The sequence below is a fragment of the Cyrtonyx montezumae genome, unplaced genomic scaffold, assembly GCF_038088225.1.
Source record: "Cyrtonyx montezumae isolate F1298 unplaced genomic scaffold, pur_monq_1.0 scaffold_0, whole genome shotgun sequence".
Lineage (NCBI taxonomy): Eukaryota > Metazoa > Chordata > Aves > Galliformes > Odontophoridae > Cyrtonyx > Cyrtonyx montezumae.
In genome coordinates this window covers 17,626,790-17,638,420 of record NW_027071824.1, presented here as the reverse complement: position 1 = coordinate 17,638,420, position 11,631 = coordinate 17,626,790, and the positions used below count along the sequence as shown (strand labels likewise).

The window sequence follows — 11,631 nt, the reverse complement described above, 5'->3', positions numbered from 1 at the left end:
ATTTTGTTAGGCAACAGGTTTCTTGCTCATGGTGTTCTGACCAGCTCGCCCTACCTCAGCCAGATTCTCACCATAGAGCACCCAGAGCATGGCCCTCTGGTGTGAGCTGTACAGGCTGAGGACCCTTCTCTATGTTTCTCTGTGTTCACTCTTCAGGCACAAATCAGAAGGGGAAAGGAACAGAAGTGGTATAGCTGGCAGGTGGTGCAGGATGCTAACTTCTGCATCTAATTGAAATAATAGTGCCAGCACAATTCCTTTCCTTCAGGAAGTGGGAGGCAGCCAAAGGAGTTTTCTCTCTGGCAGCAATACTGTTTGCTCAAGGTCCCTCAGGAGCTGTAGTAGCTGCTTGGCTTGTTTCTGAAAGGCCAGCACCCAGCCATTTGGTGCTGGTTAGATGTGCTTCTTGGTCTTTGGAAGCAGAGATTTTTCTATACGCTAAAAAATTTTGAGCTGCAGCGGCAGTTCACCAAGGCTCTCTTTTAAGCTGTTAAATCTTCTGTGGTCAACCCAGTGTGTTAATGCAGCCAAACCAGGTCCCAAATGCCTGAACTTTCCAGAGCTGGGAAGGAAACAAAGTTGGAAAAAAAAAAAAAGTGACCAAAACCAGACAAACAGACAAGAAATGTGTGGATTTCCTTGTAAGAGGGGAAAAAAAAAAAGACAGTTTGATCTGCTCTGTAAATTGCTGAGGAAGGATTGATCTTAACCAGTTAATCTCAGCTAATACCATTTTTTCAGTGATGTTTCTGAGCCTAGACCATTTTTTGCAAGGCATTCACCTTTGTGGATCTATTTCTCTCAGTTTCTCACCATTTGTTGTACAGTAGCTGGTGATACATCACCCCTGCCCTCTGACGTGACTTAAAACCCACATTTCTTAAAAGCAACTGGCTCCTGCTGTGGAATGATGCAGCTTTTGCCCTCTGTACAACAAGCCCAGCCACACAAGTAGTTGTGATCTCATGCTGGAAAACTTCTGAAGGACAGTGGCCTTGTGCAGAGCAGCAATCACGAGCGCCACATTAGTGTCATGCCGCGTACTCAGTCTTCTCACCACTTCTCTTGTGTCAAGGTATTTTTTGCTCCCTGTAAAAGTATTTAGCATGCTTAGGATTGACAGTAATTATCCTTTGGAAGAGTGAACAGTTAGCTGATCAGAATGTTGAAGAAAACACCAGACATACATGTGCGCTGAGGGAGGAGGCAACAGTCTCAACAGTTAATTTCTGAGTTATTTTCAAGGTGGATCTACTTTTAATCTTTATCTCAGCTTTGTTCTGAACCTCTGGTGCTTAGGCTCTTGCATAGTCCCGTGAGGATTTTTGAGCCCCTGGTGCCATTTTCTCCTCAAACATTGGTTTGGGCCCAGGGCACTGAGGCACAGTGGCAGGAGCCTTTGTTGTTGATGTGGCCCCTACACGCTGTGGCTACAGAAAGCTCCCAGCTCTCATCTATTTAAAACATCTATTTCAGGGCAGTTTTAAATAGATGAGAACTAAGGAGGAAGGGACCGCTGTGCTCTTAACTCCGGCTTTTGCCTGGAATCCTGTCAATGCGAAACCCTCCTGCTCCCCGTGCCGGCTGTGCCAATAGCGTTTAAGAGGAAAATCTCATGAGTTTGGAGGCAGGGTCAGTGTCCTTAAAGCTCTGGAAAGGAGCAGAGGAGGACCTGTGGAGGGAAGACCTGGATTCCAAGCCGCTGCATTCACAAGCTGTTTGCTTCTCTGAGAGGTTTTTTTGGAAAGAACTCAAACATGTTAGATTCTGATTATTTTAAAAGATGGAATCTTCACGGTATTTTGCTAACTTTTTTTATTTACAACGCTAGAAGGTGACATCAGTTAAGATACGCTGTCGATAAACGCAGGCACTTTGGCTTACGCATTAATTCCTGGGATACGCTTCGGGTTTTCATTTTGTTCTTTAGGAAACACACAGTGCTTCACAACAGAGCACGGTGCCCCCGATGCTGCCGGGCTCTCTTCTGGTGGTCTGGAGCCGCCGGCTCCGACCGCGTGGGCAGAGTAGCGCGCCTGGCCTCTCGCCCGTCTCGGCGCTCTTTGCACTCCCACCTGCGCAGCGACGGAGCACCTCGGGGCCCGAAGCCTCAGCTCCCCGACCCCGACGGGCCCTTAGGGGCCGCGCTGCCGCCGCTCTCGAACGCGCCAGGTGCGCCGCCCCGCGCGCGTCCCTTCCGCCATCTGCGCGGCGCCGGCGCCCCCCGCGCCGTTACCTGGCGTTGGCGCCGGCCCCGGCCCCGCTCCCCCTGACGTCACGGTGGGGCCAACGCAGGGCCGGCACCGGGACCGCGGCGCCCCTTCCCTCCCCCCGTTCGCCGTCCCCTCCCGCCCCCCGCACTCGCTCGCTCGCCGCACAACTCTTAAAGGCGTTTTTTCAGCCCGGGCCGTCTCGCAGACAGCGCGGAGCTCGGCGCCGCTCGCATCTGCTCCGCGTCCCTACTACCCTCTCGCTCGCACCCCCCTCCTCCTCCCTGCCCTGACCGGCCCGGCCCGCCCTCGCACCGCCGCCGTTCCCCGGCGATGCGCTGCCGCTCCGCGGGGCGCTGAACTCCGCGGGCTGTTCGGGGCGGCCCGGGGCGCTCTCCCTTCCCGGCCCCTCCGCGGGCTGGGGGCGGCGGGAGGAGGACGGCCGCGCGCGCCTCCCCCCCGGGCGCGGGGGGTTTCGAAGCTGGCGGGGGCTCCGGCCGCAAAGATGGCTCGGATCGGATGGGGCTTTCTCCTGTGCGCCTGGGCGCTGCTCTCTCCGGCGCTCGCGGCCGCCGAGAAGGGCAGGCTGCGGAGGATCACCTACGTGCTGCACCCCGGCCAGGCGGGCTCGGCCGGCGGCCGGCAGCAACGCCCGGCCCTCCTCGCGGGGCAGCAGCAGCAGCGCACCTTTAACGTGCAGCTCAACGCGCGCTACGGCACGGCGGAGCGCACGCGGCGGATGAGCAAAGCGGGAGGCACGGGCGTGCAGCTCCGCCTGGGCCCCGTCGGGCAGAGCCACCTCAACTCCGCCGCCTCCTTCGCCAAGCCGGCCCGCTTCGGCCCACGGCCCAAGCTTCCACCGGGACCCCACGGCAACAGCAGCGGCACGCCATCCCGCCACAAGCACCCGCTGCCGCCGCTGCCGGGGTAAGGTGCCGCGCGTCTCGTGCCGCGCTCCGCTCGCGGCGCCGTTACCTGCCCGCTCCTCCCTGGCCACTCGAGGCGTCGAGCGGGCGAGGGGCGGCCCCGCGGGCGGTCGTCTCCCGGGCTCCCCGGCTCCTCGCGGCTTTCCCGTTCCCCCCCCCTCCACCCTTTTGTCTCCCGCCCCGGCCCTGCGGGCGCCGGCGGCTGAGGGGCCCCTCCGGACCCTCTCCCCTCTTCCCGCAGGGTCAACGTCTGCGGGGGGCAGTGCTGCCACGGCTGGAGCAAGGCCACGGGCTCGCAGAGGTGCATCAAACGTGAGTAAAGTGCGGGGGAATCTCTCCGAACGGAGGCGGACGGCTGCGCTGCCGTGAGGTCACGAAACGGGAATGGCAGCCCCAGCTGGGAAGCCCCGGTGGGCATCCGCGAGGTGCCCTGCATCGGTTCTGCAGCACGGGCCCCTGCCCCGCGGAGAGCCGCAGGAAGCTGTCGGCGGGGTGCGAGCCGTGCTAGGGGGCTCTTGCGGAGGCTTTTGTGCCCGGGTGGGGTTTGTCGCTGTAGGGAGCGGCGGCATCTGTAATCCTCGGCGAGGTCAAGTACCTATGAGCTGCCGGAGCTGTTGCTCGCGGCGTCCTCACGGTGGCTGTACGGACAGAGGCGCTCCTTTTCCCCGACCGACTTAAACGTGCGTTTAAGGCGGTCGTCTGAAGGACCGTTCTCAGTTTACAGTAAATGCTGACGGGGTTAGGTGAGCTGCCTCGGTTCTTTTGCTTACCGCACGGGAAAGTGGCACGGTAGTTTCCTACAGCGTGGCACTGGGGCTGAGCACAGAGCCTACTGAATGCATGTACCTTGGTTCAGTGACAAACCAACATGGGAGAAGTGCTATTTCACAAGCTTGCAGTTTAGTTTCTGACTTTTCAAAGTCATTTTTTTTTTTTTCAAAGGTGCCACTTTAACCTTCATCGTGTTCAACACAATATGTTCCTCTTTGTGACTCTGATTCACTCTTCCAGTAATTTTTCTTTGCAGGTAACTTCAGTGCAGATGACTTACAAGCTTTGCTTAATAAACAAAGTAGTTTTCTTCACCTTTTCTTTTTAGGTCCCATCTTTTCAACTTCCCCCATCATTGTTCAGCTGTTCTTTTTGTCTTCTTTTTTTTTAATCATTTCCATCCTTTGGTCCTTCAGTGAGGACTAAGCCGGGCAGTTGGGTTGTTACAGGGATAGCTCTTCAGAATCTCATTTAAGTCTGTGGATTGTTTGGCCTATTCACATGCTTATTGGAGTAATGGATTAGCAGGGAGAGTTAAAAGAAAGGGTGACAGGTTTGGGGGGGATCTTTCTCTTGTTGTGTCTCTGGTATTGGGCCCTCCTTTGTATTAAATATTCTTACTGCCTGCTCTGATGCTTCTCAGCAGCAGTATCGTTCACTTGGCTTGGATTTTCCTAGCTGTTCCTTTCTGGCAAGCCAAGTGAAGCACTGAATGTCTGATTTTATAATGTAGGAAAACTGTGAGATAGCATCGACTCGGTTGAGCAGTGGAAGATGAGTCTCAGAGTTGTAAAGCCAGATATCTCCTTTTCTTGAGCCTCCCAGTGATTCTTTCAGAAGAACAAAAACTCTATAACTAAACAACTGTTAACTCCTTTGTTTCTTATAGGGATAAGTGATTTTTAAGGTCAGATAGAGAACAGTCAGTTTTAGAGTGAACTATTCCAGTTGTGCATTAATTGTGCCACAGATGCAGGCACACCTGAGCTGACTTCATGCAGAGTCAGTTTGGACCTGTCAGCGTTTATTAGCTCAGGCTCAGTATTGCCTTAATAAGCTCCTGGGCCTCCAGGGCCAGCTTATATTCTTTGCATAGTGCAAAGCCTGAGCTAATAAACCCCAGGCCCATACTGCCTCTTTGCAGAGCCAGCTTCCATTTGTCTGCATCATGCTTCCAGAACCAGAGTGCTGAGAGCCAGCTCTGATCATGAGAGTTATGAGCTCAGGTGTAACCCCAGGCTGCAGCGAGCACCATGTGTTTCTGCTATGCTACACCTGTGGTAATAAGCCTGCTCATTACCCGCAGGAGCAGGGATTGAAGTGAAGAGGCACGGTCTTGCAGGCTTTGCTAGCCTTTCCCTTCCTCCCATAGCGGTGGTGCTCGCTGGACCATTTGTTATGCAGAGGACTGGGGCCGCTCCTCCTTTGACTCCTGTCCCAGGCCAGCAGCATCCTGGCTGCACACAGTGGCAACTGTGGTGCATTTTCCTAAGGGAGCAACACCTAAGCAAATTTGAAATGTTTTGTGCAGATCAGAGGGCAGCCTCTGAATGGAGAAGAGTGCACTTTTCAAAGTCCTCCGTAAATTTTAGTTGGAAGCTGAACTGCTAGTTGTGTTAACCATACTTATGTTGTCTTGCAAGGTGAACTTCTGTGTTCCTGTTCACTACCTGCAGGAGAGTGCCTCTTATCTCCAGTCTCAGGCACATAGGCTTTTTCCATGCTGTGCTTAACATTTCAGTTTTACGTTGTCAAGTTTTCTTTGCTACTTTTTTCAAACTTGGTGTAACCATGTTTGTGAAGAACCACATTATTCCAATTTGAAATCACGAAGTTCAGCCTTGAAAGTACTCAGAGTTGCTTTATGCTGGGAAAATGACTTAAAACACACAAAAATATTTTGGAGATGTTCAGAACATCCTCCTTTGGGTAAAGACAGTGGTGGTGTAAGCTCAACCACAGCAATAAACACCTTGGAAGGTTGTAAGCACGTGGAAATGTTTATGACACATTTTCTTACAGTCATCGTTATCAGAAGTTATGATCTGTGTAAGAGCAATTACGGGATACCACCAGGGCTGGAGACATTGTGCTTTGTTGGTACTTGTACTAGCAGAACATCATACAGATGTTAATTAGCTTTCTAACATGGCTGTAAGGCAGATGAAGCCCAGAATGTGGGTTTAAGATTATTTATTTCATTTGTAGAAATTGAACTTTAGGTTAAATGTGGCCTTGTACAAGTTATAATCACTGACTGGAAGGTGTAAGCTGGAAATCCTCTCTCAAATGCTTTCTTAACCTGTTGAATGCCTTCATCTCCTACTTAGTTACTTGCTACTAGATTTGTACTAGTTAATATTGCTTCCCATGAAATAGACTCTTTGGTTGTTTGCAGTGATGACAGAGAACTTACATGTTGGGAAGTCAAGAAAGAAGTTGTTGTACATTGAATCTGATATCTCCAAGAATGATTTAATGGGACCACCTTGTTTTAATATTAAACATCTAAAGTGTGTAATATATTTTGTTGGGAGCATTAATATAGGGTGTATTCTCAATGTAAAGTGGGAAGGAATTTAACTTTTGCTAACATCATGATGCAAGTTAAGAAATGGTAGTAGGAAGGAGAGCTGGTTCTTATAGGAATGCTGGAATGTGAACTTGATGCAGAAGTACAAGGAAGGCTTATGGTACAAGTGGGTGAGAAAGTGGACCTAGGAGGATTATGTTTAAATCATATATAGGGAGAATCTGCTTAGATGCAGAATTCACGTGCTCTATCCTTGTGGATTAAGAAAGAGAGAAGACTTTGTTACTTCAGGGTGTTGCATATGTGTGTGCATGCTTTCTGTGGATGTGCACAAGCTGAGGCCTTGGGAGCTGGATCTGGGCAGTTTTCTTGAACTGGACTATGAAGTTCTTCCCTTGTCAGATGCTCAGACACATTGGAAAGATCATCAGAAGAGAAGACAATCTGTTTTATCTTTTCTTTTGAAAGTTTTCTAGACTTCATGTTAAATAAGTGTGCTGGATAAGGTCTAATTTATTTTTCAGAATAAGAAACTATATACTTTCCACTGCAGAAGAAGGCCAGCTTGCTCTGAGGAAGGTCCTCTTTGTTCAGTTCCCAAATCTGTATGGTCTCCGCTTGGGCATTTGATGATGTAATGGGTACTGTGGACACCCAACTTTGCCAGGCCTGGCTGGAGCATGCCTGAGGCTGCTTCTAGATTGTGCTCCTGAGTTTTCTTGGAGGAGGTGAAGGAAAGGTTACATGCTTAGGTCTTGTTCTGATCTTTTCTCTAGGGCTGGGATGCAGACTTGGAAACTTAGACGTGTACGTGTGCCCCCAGTTTAGATGTAGAGCTGTGCGCTATTAAATGTTTCAGTATTGGTTGCCTAGTATCTCCTCTCTCTCTGCATTCACTGCAGCTCTGAGAAATGGTGGTATCCAGGAGAGCGGTACTTCTGATCACTGGAATGACTACTTCAAATGTTTGCAGCTGTGTTTCTTGAAGGGTTTCTGGTCATAAATGTTTCCTGAGGCTTTTGCTTCATCAGTTTTGTGGCTTAGAGCTTTACCAAGCTCTGTTTATTTACATTGTATATACAAAGCCTGACTATAACATGCTCTTAACAAATGTTTTTTCTCCACATTGAGATCATCTCTGTAGAAGCTGTATCAGTCTTCTTCAAATCATGTCTAAATCAAAATGAAATCTTTACATTTTAAAGAGGCGTAACTACCTTGACCTCACTTAACTCACCCTTTGAAAGCAACATCAAAGACTAGATTAAAAAACTTTGAAACTGAAAAACAGAAAGCCATCTCTTCTGTGGCTTGGTTCAGCTGTGGGTTGCTACTGTAACATTGTAAATAGAACTTAATTTTTTTCATGCAAGGAATACCCTGGCTTTTATGGTGGGTCAGCCTTCATCAGTCCTCAGTAATGGTTGCACTCTCCTCGGGGAGATGAGATAAAGGGAGGATCCATATTCTTGTCATCGTTGGCTTTGCCTATATGAGCAGATAGTGTACTCTAATGGGAGCAGATCTCTGGACTGGAACCCTTGGTCTTGAAGACCTGAGGCCCATGGTTTATGTGTTTTAGAGTTTAGTGTTTTACTTTGCTGATCTCATAGGATGAACACCAATATGAGACAAAGTACGTTAACTGTGTCCTTTAGTGTTTGGGGCTTTACCTGTTGCAGGCACAACATCTGGCAGTGAAGTGACCCTTACGGTACCCAGTGGCCCCTCACAAGATGCAGCCCGGGGCTGTTTCTGCTGTTCAGCATGCGTGCTTCTGCTGTGCCGTGTCTGTGTGGATGAGAGCACAGCCTTGCTGTTGAGATCAGCATGTTTCCTGGCCATTGGAAAGTGGTGAGTGCAACAAGGTGTGGGGTACTGCACTAGGAGCCTTGGAAGAGTTGAGTAGAGAGAACTTTATTTGCAGCTTCACTGTGAAGTGCAGCTTGTTGGAAATTGAAGCAGGTTCAGGCTGCCTGAGACTGAGTGAGTTAATGAGGGTGGATGGAGAAGGGCTGAGACCACCCTCAGCTGAATCCTTGTTCAGTAATTGCAGTGCTGAGCCTTAGCAGATTGTGGGTGGTTCATGTTCTCAGGTGAGTCTGATTGGTAATTGGTGCAGATGGGCTGCGTTTGGGTGTTTCTGCTTTAGCTTTTTTTGTTGTTGTTCTGCTTTTAGAAGCAGCAGTATTTCTCTTGCGTAGCTTAATTTATTCCCGGAAAGCAGATCCTCTCCTCTCCATTGACTACAGAAAGAATGCAGAGATCCCATGTGTCTGCATTTCTGACTGTGTGAAGGATCAAGGATTTCGGATCTTAGCAAGTCAAGATGTTCACTTAAATATGTAGTTTCAAATAGTTCTGGTAGGTTGTGGTCTCATGTGAAAAGCAGGTAGTAATCTCTGCATCAATGCAGAGGTTCAGAGAGCTGCCTGCTTATAGAGGGGATTGGATTGACTCATGTCCTGTATCAAGGCTTGCTTTTTTCATAATTCATTCTTGTATAATCTCTAGATGGCAGTTTAGGCCTGAGTTTGAGGAGGTCAACTGCATAGTAAACTTGTATTGAAGGCTGGTTGGGCTTAGAAAAGTTTCATTGTTCTTAGCATCTAAATTACTCTTTTATGGTTAATGGTCTTTGGTATTTCTTTTCTGTAATGTTTCAATTGTCTGAATCCTGCATCCAGTTAAATTTTTTCAGTTTTATTGAGCTTCTGTTAATTCATTCAGTTTCCTGTGTATTTCTTATGAAGTATTTTGTAACAAACTGAATAGACAATATAATGAGCAAGGTTGAAAGAATTAAAAGGATTGCAGAATGCAGCGTTAACCACTCCAGAAGCAAAAAGAGCACATAACATGTACTTTCTGGTTTCCTAGTCCATTCTGTAGTGATTTATTTCCATTTATAATGGTGTGAAAGAAGGCTGTGTAGTATGTGAGAATCTTATATGTATCTACTATCAAATTTTGCATAATTCTGATCACAAATCATTAAATACTAGAAGTTGTCTCATAGGTTCTATAGTACAAATAATTGAGTTAGGCTTCACAAACTCCTGTAAATGTATGAATGAAAGTGCCAGCTCTCAACCAGCACATTATGTTCTTACACCTGATAAAATAAGACTTTTTAAGTATTTTAGTATAGTTGCCGTTAAATTCTGATACGTTACAGAATTTGGGGATAATTATATGAAGGTAGGTAGTAAAATAATGAAGTGTGCTATGTGCTCATTGTGCTGGGAGAGCAACTGGTTTTTTTTTTTTTTTTAAACGCTTTGTGTGACAAAGGTTTTTGTTGTTGTCTGTTCACTTCCCTCCTTTCTTGGAGGTCATATTTATGGTAGTCATCCATGTCAACATAGGAATGCATCAGATGTTTGAAGTGGACTAGTGAATTCCTTCATGATGCATGATTTCCTTTGAAGTATATTTAGGGAAAGAATTCCCTAAGACCATGTAGTTGTGATAAGAACAAATTTCCTGTGTAGGAAGACACAGATGGTTGTAATATTTCTTCCATTAATCATATAGAGATTCATGTGGTCTTTTTCAGAGCTAAAGAATCAGTAGAAATGACACCAAGTAACTTTAAATTTCTATAGGGTTGTCTTACAGTATGGTTGTCTCGCCCTTGGTTGCTAATTCACCTCTCCATCCTCAATAGCTGTGCAGATGCATTAGATATACTTCTGGTAAAATTCAGTTGTTGAAAACCATCTGGAGAGAGTTACTCAAGTGGAAAAATGGATCCCCAGAAAAGCACTTGATAGTGAGTGCTACATGTTTCTTCGGCTTGGAGACTAGAAATCCAAAACGTGTGTTGCTTCCTTGTTCCTGAGTGATGCAATGCTTACAGAGATGTAAGATGTGGTATCCAGAATATAAGTCTAAAAGTAAGTGATAAGCTACTCAATTGGGCAACTGGGAGAACAGGAAGCTATTGTAAATTTTGCCCTTCTCTGGGATGTCGGCGCTGTATTCAGATTTCTCTCAGGGAACTGGTGCAGAATGCCTCTTCCCATTCAGAATCCCTAGCTTGGAGCCTCTCAAGAGAAAAGAGGCCTTTCTGCTCTTTTCTTTTGGTGCTGGTGGGGGATCATCTCTCTGTCTTTGAGCACAGCAGGAGCTGGAGATGCCTTTGTATCACAAATTTTGTTTAGGATGCTCGCTCAACCAAGATATACTTAGGTTTGGTTTCTCTGTGTGCTTGAGGAATAGAAATGTTGAATTAATGAAAAAGCAAATACCGTCTTCTATGCCTTTAATAGTCTGTTCCCATTCTGGATGTAACAGAACTTGGAATTGCTGCCGTAGGCACAGGTGTATTCATGTTAGTTTTTTTTCCCCTTTATGTAAACTTGATACATACATTGTTTCTTGACCATTTTGTACTGGAATCCAAAGCATGCACACACTTCTAATCCTCCTTCCAATGACTATTTTCTGCTTTACACATTCCTGTGAAAGAGAACAGTTAACATCGTAGGCTTAGGTTTGTTTAAAGGATTAGTAGTATTTCACTGGCAGTATGGATAACCATATATACAGCACCAACATGTGCAGTGGTGGAAGTTGTTGGAAATCATCATGTTCTGCTTAAACTAATGCTTGTTTACATGCGGTTAAAAAGGAAAAACATCCTTTATTAAAGTGTGTTAAAACAGATCTACTGGATGGGCTTGTTAGAAATAACACAGCTCACAACGCTGTTGATTGTAGTGTAAACATCATATAACAGTATTCAAGTTTAGGAAGTATAATAAATGCTTCTGGTCGTTTAAGTACAAACCAACAGCACGTATTTGACAGGAAGTGCTTAAAGGTGCAACTGAGGCAGGGAGTCTAGGTGTGCCTAAAGTTTTTGGCACTATTTAAACTGTTTCATGTGAATTTCTCATTTAAAGATACTTTTCTGTACGTTTCAGCTTTCCAAATGACCAGGAGAGTCAATACACACCTAATACAACAGCATGGATGCTGTTGTTTGGAGAAGGTCAATGTAAATTGATATAAAACCAAAGTGATGAGCTTAATTAATCTGTTTCAGTGTCTTAGAAGCAATGGTGGCAACACTGAAATATCACCAAGTTTGTACCGGGTGTGTTTCATGAATGCTCACACAGGAGCAGAAGGAACATGGTATGCAGGTTTGTCAGAACTTACTGAATCAAAACTGAAGGTGTCA

At 46.9% G+C, this 11,631-nt stretch overlaps 1 protein-coding gene across 1 annotated transcript in view; it reads left to right on the top strand.

The window, feature by feature from the left end:
- Window positions 1-3,400: 3,400 nt before the first annotated feature.
- Window positions 3,401-11,631, top strand: part of LTBP1 (latent transforming growth factor beta binding protein 1) — a 181,867-nt gene continuing 173,636 nt past the window's right edge. The window contains exon 1 of the mRNA XM_065729120.1: window positions 3,401-3,448. The gene's annotated coding sequence lies outside the window, so the exon portion shown is untranslated. The remainder of the gene's footprint in view (window positions 3,449-11,631) is intronic.